Source organism: Periplaneta americana, chromosome 10 (assembly GCF_040183065.1).
Source record: "Periplaneta americana isolate PAMFEO1 chromosome 10, P.americana_PAMFEO1_priV1, whole genome shotgun sequence".
In the NCBI taxonomy this organism is placed as follows: Eukaryota; Metazoa; Arthropoda; class Insecta; order Blattodea; family Blattidae; genus Periplaneta; species Periplaneta americana.
The window spans coordinates 34,470,072-34,493,318 of NC_091126.1; positions in this window are offsets into that span (position 1 = coordinate 34,470,072).

Consider the following 23,247-nt stretch of genomic DNA (forward strand, 5'->3'; position numbering starts at 1 on the left):
TGTACAATGACGGAAGTAAATGCATGCTAGTCGTCTGATTCTGCAGAGCTGAATAAAGATGTATTGACGGCTGCCAGAAAATACAAAGAATATTGGCAAATGCCACTTACAATAAAACTCAGAGCTGTCAATTATATCCAAGTTAGGTGTGATAAGGACAGCTGCCGAGGCGTCTTTCCTCCTCCTCCTCTTCTTCTTCAACTTCTTCACGAGTCAGTATTTTTCATAGTAAGTTGCATTTGAAGCAGAATTCCTCAACTTCACACCACAATACGTTCAAATTATGTAACATTATTAAATTAGTCAATGTCGAAAATTATTTTAAAATGAAGATCTCACTTATCTCTTAGTGAGACATAATGGTGGAGACATTATGAAAACTACAAATCATTAAATTTCTTCACGGTTCTATTTTACGTCACTTAAAATAAAGGTCTCGCTCATGTAAGACTGAAATATAATGATGAAGGCATTACATATAACAAATATGATTAAATTTCTTCACTCTCTTATTTAACGTTACTTAAAATGAAGCTCTCACTCATGTAAGTCTGGAATATAATCACGAAGATATGAAATAAACAAAATGATATGAAATAATATACAAAATATAATTAAATTTCTTCACTCTCTTATTTAACGTTACTTAAAATGAAGCTCTCACTCATGTAAGTCTGAAATATAATCACGAAGATATGAAATAAACAAAATGATATGAAATAATATACAAAATATCATTAAATTTCTTCACTCTCTTATTTAACTTTACTTAAAATGAAGGTCTCACTCATGTAAGTCTGAAATATAATGACGAAGATATGAAATAAACAAAATGATATGAAATAATATACAAAATATCATTAAATTTCGTCACTCTCTTATTTAACGTTACTTAAAATGAACCTCTCACTCATGTAAGTCTGAAATATAATCACGAAGATATGAAATAAACAAAATGATATGAAATATATAAAATATCATTAAATTTCTTCACTCTCTTATTTAACGTTACTTAAAATGAAGCTCTCACTCATGTAAGTCCGAAATATAATCACGATGATATTATGAAATATACAAAATACCATTAAATTTGCAAAACAAGCTTTCAGGTATAACTCCCTGTAAATGTGATTTGAATAATTTCGAGGGAAAAATTGTTTTGGAGCCGGGCATCGAACCCGGGACCTTCGGTTAAACTTACCAACGCTCTATGTACTGAGCTACCCGGGAACTCTACCAGACACAGATCCAATGTTTCCTCTATATCCACAGACCTCAAAGTGGGCTGACAAACATCAAGCAACCAACATTGAGTGCACACTAACTCTGTGTGACTTAAATTGTGTTTTTATGTTAACGAACAGTGACGTGTATTATGCAAAACATGCAACTTTACAGGGTGTTATACCTAAAAGCTTGATTTGCATAATACACGACACTGTGCGTTAACAGAAAACCACTATTTAAGTCAGACAGATTTAGCGTGCTCTCAATGTTGGTTGCTTGACGGTTGTGAGCCCACTTTGAGGTCTGTGGATATAGAGAGAAAAATTAGATCTGTGTTTGGTAGAGTTTCCGGTAGCTCAGTCAGTAGAGCGTTGGTACATTTAACCAAAGGTCCCGGGTTCGATGCCCGGCCCCGGAATAATTTCTCCCTCGAAATTATTCGCCATTAAATTTTCACTCTCTTATTTAACGTTATGAAGACATTATTTATTCGAGTTTGAAATATATTTGAGATGTCATTATGAAATATACAAAACATAAATGAATATCTTCATTGTCTTATTTAACGTTACTTGAAATTAAGGCCGTAGTTATATTAGTGTGAGGTACAATAATGAGGACTTTATAAAATATACTGACAGAACTTCATTCAATTTCTTCACTGCCTTATTTAAGGTAACTTAAATTTAAGGCCGTAGTTATATTAGTGTGAGGTACAATAATGAAGACTTTATAAAATATACTGACAGAATTTCATTCAATTTCTTCACTGCCTTATTTGACGACATAAAATTAAGACGTTGTTCGGGAACTGACTTATCTGCGTAACCCCATTATGCGGTGTAGGCATAGTCAAATAAATATTTAAGTACAAGTCTCAGGATTGGATTTTCAGCAACTACTAAACGGTTACATAGAATTGGGGTCAGACTGTACACCGCTTGTATGGGGAAGGTTAAAGTAACAGCATAAATTTAGCACTCTAAAATAACTTTGATTATTTTTTCTATCTACTGCCTTTAAAAAATTGATATTGTAAATTTGAAGGTGCTGATCAATTATGAAATGGGTTATGACGACTTGGAATTAAGGGTGTTTGAGAATAAGGTTCTTAGGAAAATATTTGGGGCTAAGAGGGATGAAGTTACAGGAGAATGGAGAAAGTTACACAACACAGACCTGCACGCATTGTATTCTTCACTTGGCATAATTAGGAACATTAAATTCAGACGTTTGAGATGGGCAGGGCATGTAGCACGTATGGGCGAATCCAGAAATGCATATAGAGTGTTAGTTGGGAGGCCGGAGGGAAAAAGACCTTTGGGGAGGCCGAGACGTAGATGGGAAGATAATATTATAATGGATTTTAGGGAGATGGGATATGATGGTAGAGACTGGAATAATCTTGCTCAGGATAGGGACCAATGGCGGGCTTATGTGAGGGCGGCAAGAACCTTCGGGTTCCTTAAAAGCCAGTAAGTAAGTAAGTTACGTCCACTTGGAAATAATATTTCACTCTTCTTGCTAAAAGTAGCCTTTGCCTGATGCTGTGACGTATTTTGGATTAATGGTGAAAGTAATAGAGAAAATGTACATTGCAAATGCAAACTGAAGGCCTACTATGTGTCTGTATTACTGATAAAATATTGTAGAATGCAGTTCCTTATCGATTTAAACAATGTATCAAAATTTTTACAGTTCATTTTTGTTCAGATAAGTCTAGTAATATAGTACAAAATATATATAAGTTCAATCTTAAGACATATATCTTTGCAAATGTTTATTTGCTATGAATGTATTAAATATATATTAACGTTTTCGCCTTATTTGGCATCATCAGATATAATAAAATACGTGATCTGAAACTTGAATAAATTGATAAACAAACAGTATAATATACATGATAAATGAATCTTCATGAGTTTTATGTATGAAACTATATACGAGGCGCATCCAGAAAGTAAGTTTCCCTATTTAAAAGAAAAAGAACACACACTTTCAGGAAAACATTTATTGGCAACAGGTACAGCAATGTTTCAGCTATTTCAGAATTGAGACACTTGTCGTATCGTGGGATCAACTTTTGTATCCCTCTGTCGTAGAACTCTGCCGCCTGTGAATGGAACCAGCGTGTGGCAGACGTCTTCAGCTCTTCGTCGTTGCCAAAACGCTCACCGGAGGACAGGAATTTCTTGAGGTGCAAGAAAACGTGAAAATCGCTGGGATCAAGATCAGGACTGTAGGGTGGATGATCAAACAACTCCCAGCCAAATTTCGTCAAAACAGCTGCTGTGCGCCGAGCCGTATGTGGACGAGCATTGTCATGGAGGAGCACAACACCTGCAGTAAGCATTCCACGCCTCTTGTTTTGAATGGCACGTCGCAATTTTCGCAGTGTTTCACAATAACGGTCACCGTTCACTGTTTCACCTCTTGGAAGGAAGTCAATGAGCAGAATGCCCTTCCTGTCCCAGAACACCGTGCATATCATTTTCTGTACCGACAGCGTCTGTTTGAATTTCGTCCTGACCGGAGATCCACTATGCCGCCAATGCATTGACTGCTGCTTGGTTTCCGGGGTGAAGTGCGAAATCCAAGTCTCATCGCCCGTGACGATCCTGTCAAGGAACTCGTCGCCGTCATCGTGATACCGTTGCAGAAATGTCTGTGCTGCTCCTAAACGTTGCATTTTGTGTTCGGGTGTCAGGTTTTTCGGCACCCACCTGGCACACACTTTTTTGAACAGCAGGTGCTTAGTGACAATCTCATGCAACAAGGATCGCGATATCTGCGGAAAATGGCTGCCCAGCTCCGTAATCGTGAAGCGACGGTTCTCCATGATGCACTGCCGCACCAGCTCAACACGATCATCATTGATGAGGGACGGTCGCCCACTGCGCTCTTCATCATGGACACTTTGACGACCTTCGGAAAACTGCCTACACCAGCGACGCACCAGCTGGTTACGCATGATGTTCGGTTAATAGACCTGACAGAGCTGCCGATGAATTTCAATTGGCGCAATGCTTTGTGCATTAAAGAACTTTATCACCGACCGAACCTCGCAGGCGGCGGGACAAGGAATAAGAGCTTCCATTTCGGACCACTGCTGCCACGCTACTGGCACCAGGCGGGACCTGTCCGGCTGGCATATAATTGATACGTCATAGATCTGTTACGCATGCGCATTTGACACGGCTAATTACGCTTACTTTCAAGGGAAACTTACTTTCTGAATGCGCCTCGTATAAGGTTGTATGATTGATTTTAATATAAATGCAAGTTTGAAAGAATTGAAAGTAATTGAATATACATATAACTCATGTTACAGGTATGCATACAAATTAAATAGTGAGCAATTAATTATGCAAGTATCGGCAACACACATCTACAAACAAATAGAGGCACATATATATATACAAAGTATCTCCGTATATACAGTTCCTGGTAATTATGACTACGCACAACAAACCACCAATGACAACTATATTAACACGCATTAATATTAAATAGAATATTCATGTCCAAATCTAAGCGTACACATACAAAGTATCTCCGTATATACAGTTCCTGGTAATTATGACTACGCACAACAAACCACCAATGACAGCTATCAAATAGAATATTCATGTCCAAATCTAAGCGTACACATACAAAGTATCTCCGTATATACAGTTCCTGGTAATTATGACTACGCACAACAAACCACCAATGACAGCTATCAAATAGAATATTCATGTCCAAATCTAAGCGTACACATACAAAGTATCTCCGTATATACAGTTCCTGGTAATTATGACTACGCACAACAAACCACCAATGACAGCTATCAAATAGAATATTCATGTCCAAATCTAAGCGTACACATACAAAGTATCTCCGTATATACAGTTCCTGGTAATTATGACTACGCACAACAAACCACCAATGACAGTTATCAAATAGAATATTAATGTGCAAATCTAAGCCTACACATACAAATATCTCCTTATATACAGTTCCTGGTAATTATGACTACGCTCAACAAACCACCAATGACAGTTGTTCAAATAGAATATTCATGTCCAAATCTAAGCGTACACATACAAAGTATCTCCGTATATACAGTTCCTGGTAATTATGACTACGCACAACAAATCACCAATGACAGCTATCAAATAGAATATCCATGTCCAAATCTAAGCGTACACACACAAAGTATCTCCGTATATACAGTTCCTGGTAATTATGACTACGCACAACAAACCACCAATGACAGCTGTCAAACAGAATATCCATGTCCAAATCTAAGCGTGCACATACAAATTATCTCCGTATATACAGTTCCTGGTAATTATGACTACGCACAACAAACCACCAATGACAGCTAACAAATAGAATATCCATGTCCAAATCTAAGCGTACACATACAAAGTATCTCCGTATATACAGTTCCTGGTAATTATGACTACGCACAACAAACCACCAATGACAGTTATCAAATAGAATATTCATGTCCAAATCTAAGCGTACACATACAAAGTATCTCCGTATATACAGTTCCTGGTAATTATGACCACGCATAACAAACCACCAATGACAGCTATCAAATAGAATATCCATGTCCAAATCTAAGCGTACACACACAAAATATCTCCATATATACAGTTCCTGGTAATTATGACTACGCACAACAAACCACCAATGACTGCTATCAAATAGAATATCCATGTCCAAATCTAAGCGTACACATACAAAGTATCTCCGTATATACAGTTCCTGGTAATTATGACTACGCGCAACAAACCACCAATGACAGCTATCAAATAGAATATCCATGTCCAAATCTAAGCGTACACATACAAAGTATCTCCGTATATACAGTTCCTGGTAATTATGACTACGCGCAACAAACCACCAATGACAGCTGTCAAACAGAATATTCATGTCCAAATCTAAGTGTACACACACAAATTATCTTCGTATATACTGTTCCTGGTAATTATGACTACGCACAACAAACCACCAATGACAGCTGTCAAACAGAATATTCATGTCCAAATCTAAGCGTACACATACAAAGTATCTCCGTATATACAGTTCCTGGTAATTATGACTACGCACAACAAACCACCAATGACAGCTGTCAAACAGAATATTCATGTCCAAATCTAAGCGTACACATACAAAGTATCTCCGTATATACAGTTCCTGGTAATTATGACTACGCACAACAAACCACCAATGACAGCTGTCAAACAGAATATCCATGTCCAAATCTAAGCGTGCACATACAATGTATCTCCGTATATACAGTTCCTGGTAATTATGACTACGCACAACAAACTACCAATGACAGCTGTCAAACAGAATATCCATGTCCAAATCTAAGCGTGCACATACAAAGTATCTCCGTATATACAGTTCCTGGTAATTATGACTACGCACAACAAACCACCAATGACAGCTGTCAAACAGAATATTCATGTCCAAATCTAAGCGTACACACACAAAATATCTTCGTATATACAGTTCCTGTTAATTATGACTACGTACAACAAACCACCAATGACAGCTGTCAAACAGGATATTCATGTCCAAATCTAAGCGTACACACACAAAATATCTTCGTATATACAGTTCCTGGTAATTATGACTACGCACAACAAACCACCAATGACACCTGTCAAACAGAATATCCATGTCCAAATCTAAGCGTACACATACGAAGTATCTCCGTATATACAGTTCCTGGTAATTATGACTACGCACAACAAACCATCAATGACAGCTGTCAAACAGAATATTCATGTCCAAATCTAAGCGTACACATACTACGTCACATCAGAAACCACAAGCATATGTTCTGATAATGATTAATTATCAACATAAAACACAAGATTTGTAACATAGTATTACACTAATTATATAATATTTTAACACGTTTTACCCTTTGCAAATTTAAATCTATGATTTCTTTATTTTCATTCATAATCAAATTTTAATTGATGTTTTTATCACCGCCGATACTTGCATAATTAATTGCTCAATATTTAATTTTATGTATACCTGTAACATGAGTTATATGTATATACAATTACTTTCAATTATTTCAAACTTGCATTTATATTAAAGTCAATTATAACAACCTTATATATAGTTTCATACATAAAACTCATGAAGATTCATTTATCATGTATATTATACTGTTTGTTTATCAATTTATTCAAGTTTCAGATCACGTATTTTATTATATCTGATGTTGCCAAATAAGGCGAAAACGTTAATATATATTTAATACATTCATAGCAAATAAACATTTGCAAAGATTGAACTTATATATATTTTGTAATGTATCAAAAGCCGTTGTTCCCTTGTAAACCCCACCATTATCTCCACTGCTGTAACAGGATGTTATGTCCCAAACATTCTCCCTTTCATTTTTGTCACGTTCCTTGTAGAAGAACGTTCCCAATCGAAATGAATTATTCGTCACCACCCATAGAGTACACCAGGTTTCACGGAGAGCGCCGAAGCGAAAGTCTCAATGACGAAGATATCACGATCCAGTTTAAAGAGCCTGCGCAGACAGCACTTGCACAGTTACATTGCACCTGAACGAGGTGCAACTAACAAGGAGAGGACACGCTCTATATATCACCGAATGATATAAGATTGTGTGAGATGAAAGTACAAGAAGTACTCTTTACAGTCATACCTGGTATGGGTGGCCAATGATCCCTCGATGAAAGAGTAATGGAAAGGAGAAAAATTCTCTCCGGCGCCGGGATTTGAACCCGGGTTTTCAGCTCTACGTGCTGATGCTTTATCCACTAAGCCACACCGGACACCACCCCGGCGCTTATTCCTTCGGATCCCGGCCTAATAATCACTCATAACGAGTGCACCTCAGCACATGTGTGGACTTCGGTCCAACGTTCATAGACATCTATGACGTAGTGCAGAGGGCGGCCACTAGAGGGAACCCAAGAGTTGAAGCTTAATCTGAGACGATTCTGTCCGACGCCGGGGTGGTATCTGGTGTGGCTTAGTGGATAAGCATCAGCACGTAGAGCTGAAAACCCGGGTTCAAATCCCGGCGCCGGAGAGAATTTTTCTCCGTTCCATTACTCTTTCATCGTATGATGACGCAGAATATCAGCATGGAAATATCATATGTACTTCGGTACATTAAAATGATATATATGATATGCGTAAATCACTTCGTGATTTAAGACGGCGCTTATTCCGTCGGATCCCGGCCAACTAGTCACTCATAACGAGTGCACCTCAGCACATGTGTGGACTTCGGTCCTACGTTCATAGACATCTATGACGTAGTGCAGAGAGCGGCCACTAGAGGGAACCCAAGAGTTGAAGCTTTATCTGAGACGATTCTGTCCGACGGCGGGATTGTATCTGGTGTGGCTTAGTGGATAAAGCATCAGCACGTAGAGCTGAAAACCCGGGTTCAAATCCCGGCGCCGGAGAGAATTTGTCTCTGTTCCATTACTCTTTCATCGTATGATGACGCAGAATATCTGCATGGAAATATCATATGTACTTCGGTACATTAAAATAATATATACAATGATCCCTCGTTTTGAAAATATTGGCTATTGTTTGTGTCATACTTCCGTTAGGTGCTTAATAGGGAAGCATTAGACTGTGTAAAAGCGTAGCTGATATGGTTGGGTGCTGAGTTGTCATCCAGGCAATCCGATTTCGAATCTTAAGTGGTCTTATATTTTTTTCTTTTAATAATGATTAATAGTGTGATCACAGTAATCTATTTACATATATCATATTTCTCAATGTATTGAACGCTTCATCAAGTTTTAAACAAATTGCTAATTAACTAACATTGTATTGTAAAGGATAAACAAGGAAATATTGCTCACATAGGCAGGTCACTGGTGTCTGTTCTGTTTCTCTTCCACTTCATTTTGTGCACGATTCATTATGATAAATGTCATAAAAACACACAAAACATACACATTTCCTGCACCATTCACAGCAAATGAAAGAAGGTTGTCCACAGTCACACACATTTTTCCGCACTTCTGCTGCGAAACAGACATCCTTCACATTCACAAACACTTCTCGTTCGTTTATTAATTTTGATGCATACCACGCATATTTCAACATGGCTTTGAATATAGGAGCTGACAACTGAAAGTAAATTAAGGAGTGAATTTTGAGGGCATCCTCCCTTGAAGCAAATTGTCGTCCAGTTTGTAAAACGAAAGAGCTATTTTGCAAATATTTGATAAAAAATCTTCACCTGTCTAAAAAAAAATAAACATCGCAGGACTGGCATAATCCAGTACATTTGGGTGAAATCACTTTAAGGTTGTACGTTACTCCATTTTCTTCATTTGTAAATATTTCATCATACAAAGAAGGATTTACCTGTCCTCCCCACTAGTCCAGATTAGAAGAAATGGCTGCTTTTTCACATATGTCTTTATTACTTTCTCCAGGTATTACTTATGGACTTGAGATGTCAGCTTTCCTGATAAAGAACGTGTTACACATAATTATATTTCCGAATTTAGAAGTGAGTTCATCTACTTGAAGTTGCACTCTTGGGCCAAATTGCCCTTTTGGTTCTAATAATAATAATAATAATAATAATAATAACAATAATATCAAGTTTTAAAACATGGGAAGGCATTAGTATTCAAACTGGGGTTCCCTGGATGACAACTCAGCATCCAACCGTATGAGCTACGCTGTTACACAGTCTAATGCTTCCCTATTGAGCACCTAACGGAAGTATGTCACAAACAATAGCCAATATTTCCAAAACGAGGGGTCATTGGCCACCCACACCAGGTATGACTTCAAACAGTACGTCTTGTACTTTCATCTCACGCAATCTTATTTAATTCGGTGATATAGAGATCGTGTCCTCTCCTTGTAAGTTCATTGTCTGCTCTTGTAAATGGCATTGAACATGGATTTTTATTCGCTGGCAAGTTCTTGGCACTCCATCACTGACCTCAGCGTCCCCAACTAGGAGCAGTGGACACAAATTGTAGATCAGATTACAATCTTCGATGTTACTCCTCACAAAACAGAGAGAGAAAATCGAGGGCTGTCCATTTTCTTTAATTTTCAGTACAAGTCTTTCAAAATTAAAAACCTTATAAATAAAAAGGTAAAAAATGGAATCACAATGCAATCTCATTTTCAGATACCCTCGTATTACATTGTAACGCCATGGATGAACATAAAATAGAATGCGAAACATACTGAGTTTCCCGTAACACATTCTAGAGGCGCTAATGTAGAAACTGATCTTGCTGCCATCTGTTGGACGGTGGAGAACTATTACATCTAGCAGCGCACCAACTAGCGAAAACAAAAAATTATTACTCCATGCATTTAGCAGCGCACCTGGTGACGAAAATGAGAGTTTGATAATTTTCATTAGGTTTTTGTTTAATCAAAATACAGTACTGCACTGACAATAAGTGTTTTTATTCGCGAACTGAGCTATCCATTAGGACGTATGCAGTATATATTATACTGTCTACAGCACATTAGCTTACAATATAGAGAATGAAGTGAAATTGAAAAATAATCATACTATGGATATTTAAACGCGTTTTTTTTTAATGGTGGCCGTTCACTTCAATACAGGCTTCAGTTCCTTTGTGCATATTATCGCACTATAGACTATTGCATCTAATTCCAGTTACCAGTTTCGTCCTTCATACTAGTAACTCATGTTGAAATAATTCTGTACCTACTCTATAAAAGAGTACCTTACGTACTGTAAATTCAATCTTCACTTCTGCCCGACCCGCACAGATAAAATTACTCAGACATGCTATATACTGTCCATCCAAGTGGTTATTTCGCAGGATCATAGAAAGGGAGGAAATCACGTGACAGTTAATTACTTAACGACACCCTTTTAATTTAAATTATTTTAAAAAGGTGTGTAATATTACGTAGATGTCTAATTGTTAACAGAAATTAATGCCACTAGTATTTACAGAGGGGTGAGCAGAAGCGGGTGGGAGAAACCGGGATGCAACGTAGGCAAACGGACGGCAGTACCTGTGCGAAAATATGATTCAATATTGAAAGCTCTTTCGTCACTGCGAAACGCCAACATATTTCTGGAACATACTATACCCACCCATCAACTCAGTACTGTTTACTAGGCGACTTCGCCTGCATACGCGGTCTTGGTTCTGCATATAGTACGGTTGGAAGTTTACTAGTAGAGGGGTTGGGAGTGAAGTACATACAAAAATTCAGGTACAATAAAAAATCGAAATAAAAATAAAAAGATGTCCCTGTAGTACACACCAAATTCTATTTTACCGACGTCACTCCCATTGACGTAATGAAAGCCATCCGACGCATCAAGACAAAAGCCCAAGGGCCAGACAACATTAGCATATTACTCATACAGAAAATACAAGACATAGCAATACCTACAATTGCACACATATTCAATAGTTCCTTAATCACTTCAACTTTCCCTAAAATATGGAAGCAAGCTTTCGTTCTTCCTCTTCCAAAAGTCAAAGTTCCCACCGACCCGAACGACTATAGACCAATCAGTATCCTGCCAGCCATATCAAAAGCACTGGAAAGAATCGTACACAGACAAATTACTAACTACATGAACGAACACAAACTATTCGACAAGTATCAGTCAGGTTTCAGAGTTGGACACAACACAAGCACTGCTCTACTTAAAGTGACCGAAGACATTCGTGAAGCAATCGACTCTAATAAAGTAACAATACTAACACTTCTTGACCTTAGCAAAGCTTTCAACTCTGTAAATTTCGACCTGCTCACCCATAAATTGAGAAATCTGCATTTGTCAGAGACTGCTGTGAGTTGGTTCGAATCCTACTTACGGGAAAGACAACAATGTGTTGTATCCGGGAATCGAAGCTCTTCCTGGCTTAACATAACATCAGGTATACCACAGGGTTCGGTACTCGGACCATTGTTGTTCACAATATATGTCAGTGATATTACATCTCATGTAAGGCATTGTAACTATCACTTGTATGCTGACGACCTTCAATGCTACATCTCTTCCCGCTTAGATCGAATAAATGACGCTATAGATAAATTGAACGAAGACATTGACTCGATTGTGACATGGACAAAGAAATTCCATCTTAATATCAATCCTGGAAAGACACAAGCAATCATATTAGGACACAAACGGCAAACCGACGCTGTCAAGCACCTCGACATTTCCCCCGTTAAAGTAAGTACAGTGCATATCCCTTTCAGTTCTTCGGTAAAAAATCTTGGCATTCACATGGATAATAATCTCAACTGGGACATGCAAATCACAGAAACCTGCAGAAAAGTATATTCTATTATTCATGTGCTAAAAAGGATAAATGTTCATCTTCCCTCTTGCTTAAAAAAGTCCCTTGTGCAGACCCTTGTATTTCCCTATTTTGACTATGCTGACATTTTACTGACTGACCTTTCCAGCGACAACAAAATGAAACTTCAACGTGCTCATAATTTGTGTGTACGTTTTGTAAGCAATGTTCGTAAATATGATCATATTACCCCATCCCTGGAAGCAATAGGTTGGCTTAAACTAGATAAGAAAAGAAATTTACATTCACTTCTCTTTCTCTTCGAAATCTTGAACTCTTCTATTCCTTCGTACCTGTCGTCTCGCTTCACTTACCTTTCTTCCCACCACAATCTGAACACACGCTCTCGCCATGAAACAATACTAACAATACCATCCCATCGCACCTCTTCATACTCATCCTCTTTCACAATAGCCCTGCCAAGACTCTGGAACTCGCTACCTGCTAGCATCAGGGACTGTCGAAATAAAATTCAATTCAAACGCAAACTTACTAGGCACTTGGTCAGTAATTGAGACTCGTTCAGACATGGTTTCTTGTAAATAGTTCTTTTAATCTACCACAAAATATCTCAATATCCGGTAATTTCATCACTATAGAATTTTGTTATTGTAGGTTTAATTTGTAATTTAGTAAATACAAAAATATTCTTTGTTCTTAACTTCCATGATAAAATGTCTAGCTTTCATTAATCAGGTATTCTTGTCGTACTTTAATTTTTATTGTAATTGTAATTGTAAATTTAATATTAATTGTAATCTTATTGTTCATGTTATAGTTGTAATCCCCTGGTAGAGGGGCAGAGAAGGCCTGACGGCCTTATCTCTACCAGGTTAAATAAATAAATCTAATCTAAAAAAACTAAAAAAAAACAAGTATTTGAAGCTGTCCACTTGCTCTATTGCCGCGTTTAGAATTCGCAAGTTTATTTTCTTTATTAATTTAGGCCTATATAAAATGTTTAAATATTGGCCAATTTGGAATGGCTGAAAGTACAGAAACATCATCATTTGTCCGTCAAGGGAAAGCTGTGTCTTTTAGGCTTCAAACTGTTGAATAAGTTGTTAGAGGAGGACTTACAGCCTCAGCAAGTACAGATGTCACTGTGGTCTGACACAGCCCTTCATCTCTAGGAGCCAGGACGAAACTGGAGCAAATTCTCCATTGTGTCAGATAATGGTAGACTACATAGCCCACAATTCGGATACTCGAGTTGTTTTTGAACTGCAAGTTCCGGCGAACGTGACCCTCGCGGGGCGCGGCGGATCACGTCGATAAGTGATGTAGCCCCTCGGTGTAACGCGGCGCCGATTACACGGGGTTGCCATTTGGTTCCGCGGGCATGTCATCCATCACAATTACAGGGACCCGCAAGGAATAGCGACATCGCAGTGGCGGATGCGGGCTCTTCGACATCGGGCCACAGACAGTTAATCGACTTTGAAGTCAGAAAGGCACAAAAATGTATCATGAAGGTTAAATAATTACTTACTTACTTACTTACTTACATACTTACTTACATACTTACTTACTTACATACTTACTTACTTACATACTTACTTACATACTTACATACTTACTTACTTCCTTACATACATACTTACTTACATACTTACTTACTTACATACTTACTTACATAATTACTTACTTACTTACATACTTACTTACTTACATACTTACTTACTTACATACTTACATACTTTCATACTTACATACTTACTTACATACTTACTTACATACTTACTAACGTACTTACTTACTTAGGTACTTACTTACATACTTACTTACTTACATGCTTATTTACTTACATACTTACTTACGTACTTACTTACTAGCTTTTAAGGAACCCGGAGGTTCAATTCCGCCCTCACATAAGCCCTCCATTGGTCCCTATCCTGAGCAAGATTAATCCAGCCTCCATCATCATATCCCACCTCCCTCAAATCCATTTTAATATTATCTTCCCATCTACGTCTCGGCCTCCCCAAAGGTCTTTTTCCCTCCTGTCTCCCTACTAACACTCTATATGCATTTCTGGATTCGCCCATACGTCCTACATGCCCTGCCGATCTCAAATATCGGGATTTAATGTTCCTAAATTTGTCAGGTGAAGAATACAATGCGTGCAGTTCTATTTTGTGGGTCCCTATCACCACGGCATGGCGCGTCCTCAGGTTGCGGATCGAGGAGACGGCCTCCAGATATGGAGGGTAGCTGTGAATATATTGAATAGGCAGTCGCTGACAGTCGACGAGGGGTGGTCCTCCAGGTTGGGGGTTGGGCGAAGGGCTAACAACCCATCACCGTAAAAAATCAGCTTGTTACGAAACCTTCAAATAAGCCTCGGAATGGGACTGATTCTCTGGCACAACCACAGCAAAGGAATAAGGTTTTGAGATTTGGTACTTGGAATGTTACAAGTCTATATAGAACAGGGGGTGTGGTAACATTAGTATCAAAAGAACTAGCTAGATATAGAATAGACTTTGTGGGAGTACAGGAGGTTAGGTTAGATGGGAACGGCATAACACAAATAGGAGATTACTTGTTGTATTATAGGGAAGGAAACGATAATCAACAATTAGGAACAGGATTCTTTATTCATCAAAGAATAAAATCAGAAGTAAAAAAGGTCGAATTTATCAGTGATAGGTTATCGTACTTAGTACTTAAGGGTAGATGGTGCGATATCCTAGTTATAAATGCTCACGCCCCTACAGTAGAGATGGAATAATTAAGTTTCATAATTATGATTTGCGCGTTTTGCCAAAAATTGAGTTCCTTCATCGTGATGTCAATGATATCATCATAGCATTGAACTTTACTTCGAGGAACAACCGAAATTAAATAAAATCTGCTGTCGAGTTAATAAGTAAACTCTAGCTCAAGTCACCGGCCTAGCACAGATGCTAGCGCGATTTCCTAACGATCCGAGCTGCACTTTTGCGTGGGTTCGAATTTTGATTGGGCGAATTACTCGGTCGAGTTTTTTCGAGGCTCTTTCCAACTGTAAGATGAATGCCAGGTAATTCTAGGAAAATTCTTTTGGACTCCTCTCTAGAAATATCATATAGTATCGCGTTTAACGGCTGATTTAAAAGAAACTCCGCTGTCTGGATTAAACATAAAAGCCATTCTTTACAGTATAAGTTCAACAGAACGATATTATACTTCATTCATAAATTGTATCATTCAAATAGATCTACATAATATTTTCTAGTGTACAATTTCGCACGGGCTGCATAAAACTGTCCACACCTGTGGAGTAACGGTCAGCGCGTCTGGCCGCGAAACCAGGTTCGAATCCCGGTCGGGGCAAGTTACCTGGTTGAAGTTTTTTCCGGGGTTTTCCCTCAACCCAATACGAGCAAATGCTGGGTAACTTTCGGTGCTGGACCCCGGACTCATTTCACCGGCATTATCACCTTCATTTCATTCAGACGCTAAATAACCTAGATGTTGATACAGCGTCGTAAAATAACCCAATAAAATAAAATAAAATGCATAAGACTGTCGCGAGACACTACTGGTCCGAAAGCGGTCTCGTGCGCTTTGTCTCGGTCGTCCGTCTCGGCCGCTTGTCTCTGTCTCGCGCTCTCAAATGTACTTCATATAATTCTATAGGAAGCAGACAGAAGACGACTAGTCTCGGTCTCTCGTCTGTGTCGCCTGTCTCTGTCGCTTGTCTCTGTCGCGTGCATTCAAATGGTACCTTTGTAGTCATTTCTAAAACTGTTTTTCTACTTACGTAAATAGGGATTCATTGATAGTAACATCACAAAGTAAATCCTTGAGATAAAAGGAACGCGATTTTCCTTTGCCATATTTTTTTTTTATTTAGTGAGTAATCGACTTTGTTTGTAGAACAAATTGCAAGATCGTAGTAAATTTATTGGCACTTGCATCTCTTATTCACAGCACTGGGGGAAAATTATGTAAACAAACATGCCATGCTGCACGCTCCGCTCTGCAAAACGCTCTGCGACCTACTCATGCGGAACTCAGGCCTATAGAATGAGGTATGCGACTGTATTTCGGTAACAACGTTGCCGAACATCCATTGCTTAAAGTGATTTATTAATGATTAACTTATTAAAATGTACATCTTGATTACACAACTTTTAATACTATATCACTTTGGAATATGCACTACACAAACAAACCCTCACAGGAAACACAAACAAAAGGCGCCAAGACCAGCACCCACCAGTTCTGAAGATGGCCAATAACAGGTTGAAACTAGTTAACCAGGTACTGTAATTATTAAAATGTTCTCAAATCTTAAACGTGACAGAAACATTATGCAAAATATTTGTAGGAACTGAGAATTCTAATGTAAAGACGCTTATAAAACGTGATTTCAAAATGCGTTTGAAAGAAAATGGAATTGGATAAAAAATTGTTGTATAAAATAATTATTTCTATGATATTTAAGCGCTAAGGAACGAAATGCTAGAGGACTTCTCCATTCATACTTTGCTAAAGATTCGTCTCTTAAAAGAACTGTCATTGAGCATATGTTTTTTTTTTCTTATCGTGTTCTTTTTATAAAAATGCGTATAAATGTGTTACCTGCCAAATAGCCTACTTCTCTTGGGCAATGCCTCAAGTTATTCTGCAAACTTTCAGGAAGTCGGAACACGTCTGCACTTCAGTATTGTTTTGTGTGTAGGAGTTTGGTGTCGATATTTTGAAAGAGAATGGTAGTTAATGCATTCTTGCCCTCTTTTCGCTGTCCTAACGCTATGTGGTCTGCATTCCTTTCATGTTACAGAGCTGGGACGTGAAATGGTCCTGAGTGTTGGAATGGTAGTGTAAGCTGTGTTGTAGACGACTCGTTAGTTTTACATGCTACTGAAGCTGTATGTATGCCTCGCTGGAGATCTAGATGCTGGAACTAAATTCGAATAATCTGTTTTTAATTTTATTGTACTCTATACATTCTTCCGTGCGGAATAAGGTCTTCGGAAGTCCACCGCTGTGGACTAACGGTTAGCACATCTGACCGTGAAACAAGCTAGTCCGGGTTCAAATTCTGGTTGGGAGAAGTTACCTGATTGGGATTTCGTCTGAGGTTTTTCCTCAACCAATTGAAGCAGAATTGATGGGTAACTTTCGGCGTTGGACCACGGATTCATTTCACCATCATATGCCTAATTACTCGTCCTCACGTTCATCACCATCATCATCTCCCTTTCTTTTCCTAGATTTTTCTGGCTTGCTCTGATGTACTGTCTTCCTCCGACGAGTTTAGCGCTGGAACCTGAGGTATTCTTGCCATCGGTGCGGGGGGGGGGGGGTCGCAGGTAGATTCTTTTGTTGCTACAGCCAAGCCGAGCCGAGAGGAGTGGGAAGTATTAATCGTCCAAAAATATGCAGTCTTCAGTCTTCTCCCTGTTGTTAGCTACGTTAATATTAATATTGTATGAATTACTCATTAAATATTTCACCGTTACAAGTCATTTTTAAGGAAGCATGCTGTGGAAAATTTTTGGTTTTATTCTATTGGAATTTTAGAATATGTGTTATTGGTATCGTGAAAAACAGATTCCTATAATGTCATGCGAAAATCATTTGTTGGTGATACCTTAAGACACAAAATCAAGTAGTTATACTTCACAAGTTAGTTCAGCAGTACAGTATATTTAAATTGATTACTTTACAAATTTAATTCACTTCTATTAATCACTAAATTTTATAGTATGATTCTTCTTTTCATTTATATTATTGTAGTTGTATTATGATTTTTCTTTTTATTTATTTTTATGTATTTGTATTTCTGGTGGTGTGATGGCCTTAACTTCACCAAAATAAATAATAAATAAGTAGTAAATAAATAAATGAATAATAAATAACTAATAAATAAATAAATAGGGGAGAGTCGGGTAGTATCGGACATCGGGTAATATCGGACAGTGCGTTTCTTTCATCTACCATCATATGGTAGTACCTGAATGACATGGTTACGTTTCTCTATGCGACATCACAGAAACCTAACCATGTCAATCAGGTACTATCATCGTGTGGTAGATGAAAGAAACTCACTGTCCGATATTACCCGATGTCCGATACTACCCGACTCTCCCCTAAATAAATAAATAATATCTTCTACAATACTTTCCTTCTCTGAACACGTAAGTACGAATGGTTGTATCTCTCTCTCGCCAAAAATACGTTAGAAAACTAATAGGCATACTGCTCTCGTAAATTTGGCGAATGTTTTCAGTATGATTGTACTTCCTTCCAGACTGCCGCTGTCACTGTCCCCTCCACTCCAGTACCGCGCTAGACTAGTCGGAACCACATTCCTCTCAGCACCAAACTCCTCAGAGGATGACAGTAGAGTTGACTGCAGGCCGCCACAGAATTTGAACTCTGTGGATATGTGGTCATTCGTTGCCGATGGTAGTGCTATGAACCCAGAATAATCTGTAGCACGGGGGGCCTTAGGGCATCCACACCCTTCCATTACGGGTAGTACAATGAGCCCACTCGAGCAACCTGCGTGCGAGGAGAGTCCAAGTTCAGAGACTAAGATTACTATGAGTAATGCAGTGTAATTTTAATGTTGACGGAATATATTTTGTGCTTTGTCCTTGTCACAAAGTTCTTTTAACAAAATATTTAGTTCATAACTCATTTTGTAAACTCCCTACAGCCTGTAAATGCCCTTGTCTGAAAGAATCTGTAGATGTTAAATACCTGGGAATTATTGTTTATCAGCACTTGAAATGGGATAGACAAATCAACTTTCTATGTAACAGGATGTATAAAAAAATTTACAAATTTGTAAACCTTCGCCATTACTTGCCTGCTCATGATCTACGTTTGGTTTATTTGGCTATAGTTGAATCTGTTATCCAATATGGTATAACTGGATGGGGAGGCATTACAAGAACTGCTCTTCTTCCTCTAATTATGTTGCAAAAACGTATAATCAAAATTTGTTTGAATAGGCGACTGGATTATCCAACAAACTTGATCCATTCCGAATTTAATGTTTTTAGAATTGGCCAAATTTATAAATAGCGTACTTCTTAATGTAGGCCTAATTCTATCATAAAAATACAATTAAATTTGTGGCTCAGCCACATGATCATAATAGAAGACGAAATGAATCTTATTTGAATCCCTTTCAGTAGTATAAGTAGAGTATGTGAAAAATACTGCATTGAGTATTCCTTTCACGATGTAATTTAATTAAAAATTATGCAATATTTCCTCTCTTCCACTCAAAAAATGCTTACCAGATGTATACTATGCATTGAAATACTCGTGATCGATTTAGTTGATATAGATACTCGTGTTGCCAACGCATGAAAAGCAAAGGAAGATAGCGTGCCATCTTCAGAGTTTTAATTAAGTATTTTCGGTTTTAAATTATTTGGTCCAGGGCGCATTCATTTGTGTATATGCAAGGCATACCAAAAGCCTACACAAACCAAACCTAACCTACCACTGATGGTCGACTTTACCAAAACTCCCTTCAAAGAAATATCTTGTACTTGCATAATTGTACCCATAATGTTACGAAATGACTACAGATGGAGTTGGAACCGTAAGCTGCACCGTCTTCCATAATGGTTGCCGCGTAAACCCGAAATGGCTGCACGGGCTGTCTTTATTGTTAATTTTTCATATTTTCTGGTATATATGACGTTTTCTTCATGGCCTATAATCTTTTATATGGTCCTTATATTGTGTTTGGTGCAATAATAGGCCTAATAACGTATTTTTGAGTACTTCGACATCCTGCCTAGGACTCTGAAACCTACAGTAGCGTGCAAATTAATCCGAACAACGTAATTACTTATGCAAAACAATCAAATGGGATAAAATAAGGATCTAAGACATACCTCAGTAATCTATGTGGCCTCCCTTGTTCCTAATAACAGCTCTGAGACGATTTGGTATGGATTCCACTAATTTCCCACAAATATTCTTCATTTCTTCATCGCGAAACCATATACCAATGAGGGAAGAAATCATCTTTTCCTTTGTAGAACAATCCATTTTTTGCATTTGTCTTTTGCAAATTGACCACAAGTTCTCAATGGGGTTGGTGTCGAGTGAGTTGCCTGGCCAGGGGAGTACCTGAATATTCTTCTTGTTGAAGAATTCTGTAGTTTTTCGAGACGTATGGCATGGTGCCAGGTCTTGTTGGAACACACCTCTGCCATCCGGAAATGATTTTTACAGCTGGGGTACGATTCTGGTTTCCAATAAGTGAATATATTTGTCAGAATTCATCATTCCCTTGATAGGTATTAATGCTCCAGGCCCTTCATGTGTAAAACAACCCCAAAACATTACTTTAGGGGGGTATTTGGGTGCTTGTTGGAGATGAGCTGCTAGTACTTTTTCGGATCCTTTCCGTACGTAAGAAACACGGTGGCCGTGGACCTCGAAATGAGACTCATCGGAAAAAAGTACATTCTTCCAGTCATTCACTGTCCAGTGTTGATGTAATTTTGCCCATATTAAGCGTTTTTTGCACATAACAGGGGTTAGCAGTTGCTTCTTAATAGGCTTACGAGCCCTTCGTCCAGCTTCCAAAAGCATACGCCGCACTGTTGTGACGTGAATATTCGCCCCAGTGGTAGCCATTAACTCGCGGGTTAAGTCGACAGCAGTTAGTCTAGGATTTAATTTACTTTTCCTGACAATTAAACTATCATCTGCAGGTGAAGTCTTCCTTTTCCGGCCACAATTTCCTTTTTTGTGGGGTGTGATGGATCCAGTCTCCCTGTATCGTTTTATGATCGAATTAAAAGTAGCCAAACCGATGTGACATTCTGCAGCAATTTGCCCCTGCGTCATAGAAGAATGCTCTGCTAATGTTATAATTTTAGACCGTTTTCGTGGAGTTGTATCCATTTGTGAAGACGACAGAATGTACACAGGATTGCAGTATTAAGTCTTCAACACAACTGAAATGCTTATAAGTACAAAACGACAGGCAAAATGTCACATATTATAAAAAAATAATAACGACAGACCTTCAACAATGGAATTACACGTACTACAGATGTCAATTAAAGCGGTATGAGCAGCTGTGAGGCCAACAATGACAAAAAATGTAAAAATATGTCGTGTTCGGATTAATTTGCACGCTACTGTATTAAATTACTAAATAAATGAAATAATAGGTAATAAATTTAATTAATAACTAATAAAGGAATATACGAAATAAATAAGAAATAAATATGTGAAACAAGATATTTAGCGTACTTTCTTCCTTTCTATCCTTTTTTCTTTATTTCATTCTTTATTTCCATTTTCATTATTCATTTTCTCTTTTCTTTCTTTTACTTCTTTCTTTATTTTCTTCCAAGGTTGATGCTAGGGACACCTGCTGTGTCATTGACAATACGTTTTCTGATCATCGTACTATTTTATATGAATTTTATTGTAATGATGTATTTGGAAATAATTCTGTATATCCTAAAAGAATTTTTAATTTAACCATTTGTGAGAAATTTTTAAATATGGTGGCTGGAGAGGATTGGATAGATGTCTTCGAACTATCACATTTCTATGATAAATTTAGTTATTTTTATAATGTATTAATGTATTATTTTAACGTATGTTTTCCTGTCAAATTCTGTAAATCTTCTGAATCCTCTAGATACTGGGTTAACAACGAAGTTAAATATTCAAGCATGTATCTTAAGAAATTATTTTTTCTATCTAAAGTTTATCCGGAATGTGATATTGTTTATAAAAATGCTAAGCGTAACCATAGAATATTGGTTAATAACACCAAACGACATTACTACAGTAATATGTTGGATAATGCACTGAATAAAGGTAGTATGGCTTGGAAAATAATCAGAAAGGTAACAAATCGTCAAAATATACATGAAAATATTTCTCTGAAAATTGATGATATCACGAAAAATCCTCAAGATATAGTTGATAATTTCAACAAATTTTTTAAAGATTCACCAGCACAAGTTATCTCTCACTTAAATGGTTCTAATTTTGAACACAATGCTAGTAATTTTAAGTCTACTGACAAATCCATATATTTGAGTGAGTTTTCAGAGTCTGAAGTTCATAAAATTATAAAAACTAAACTTAAACGTAAATTCTCATCCAGCCCCGATGATTTTCCTTCTATGTTAATTATTACAGGTAGTGAGTTTATAATTAAACCACTTACATATCTTATTAACATGTCTTTCTGTTCAGGTATATTTCCAAATGAATTAAAACTTAGTAAATTTATTCCAGTCTTTAAAAAATCTGATAAATTGAAAGTGGAAAATTATAGACCCATTGCAATTGATAATACTATTTCTAAGGTTTTTGAATATTGCATGCTAGACAGACTACTCAAGTACCTGGATCGTTTTAATATTTTAGTCAATAACCAGCATGGCTTCAGACCCTCAAAGTCCACCAATACTGCAATCTATAGCGTATTCAATGAAATTCTGTCTGCTCTTGATAATGGTAAGCCTCCTGTTGGAATTTTTTGCGATCTTAGCAGAGCTTTCGACTGTGTGAATCATAACCTTCTTCTGGCTAAGCTTGAAAGATATGGTATTCGTGGGGTAGTTTTAAAATGGTTTGCCTCTTATCTTCAAAACAGATATCAATATGTGGAAATACTACACAAGGATCATAAAATAAATAATTTTACACATAAATATAGATC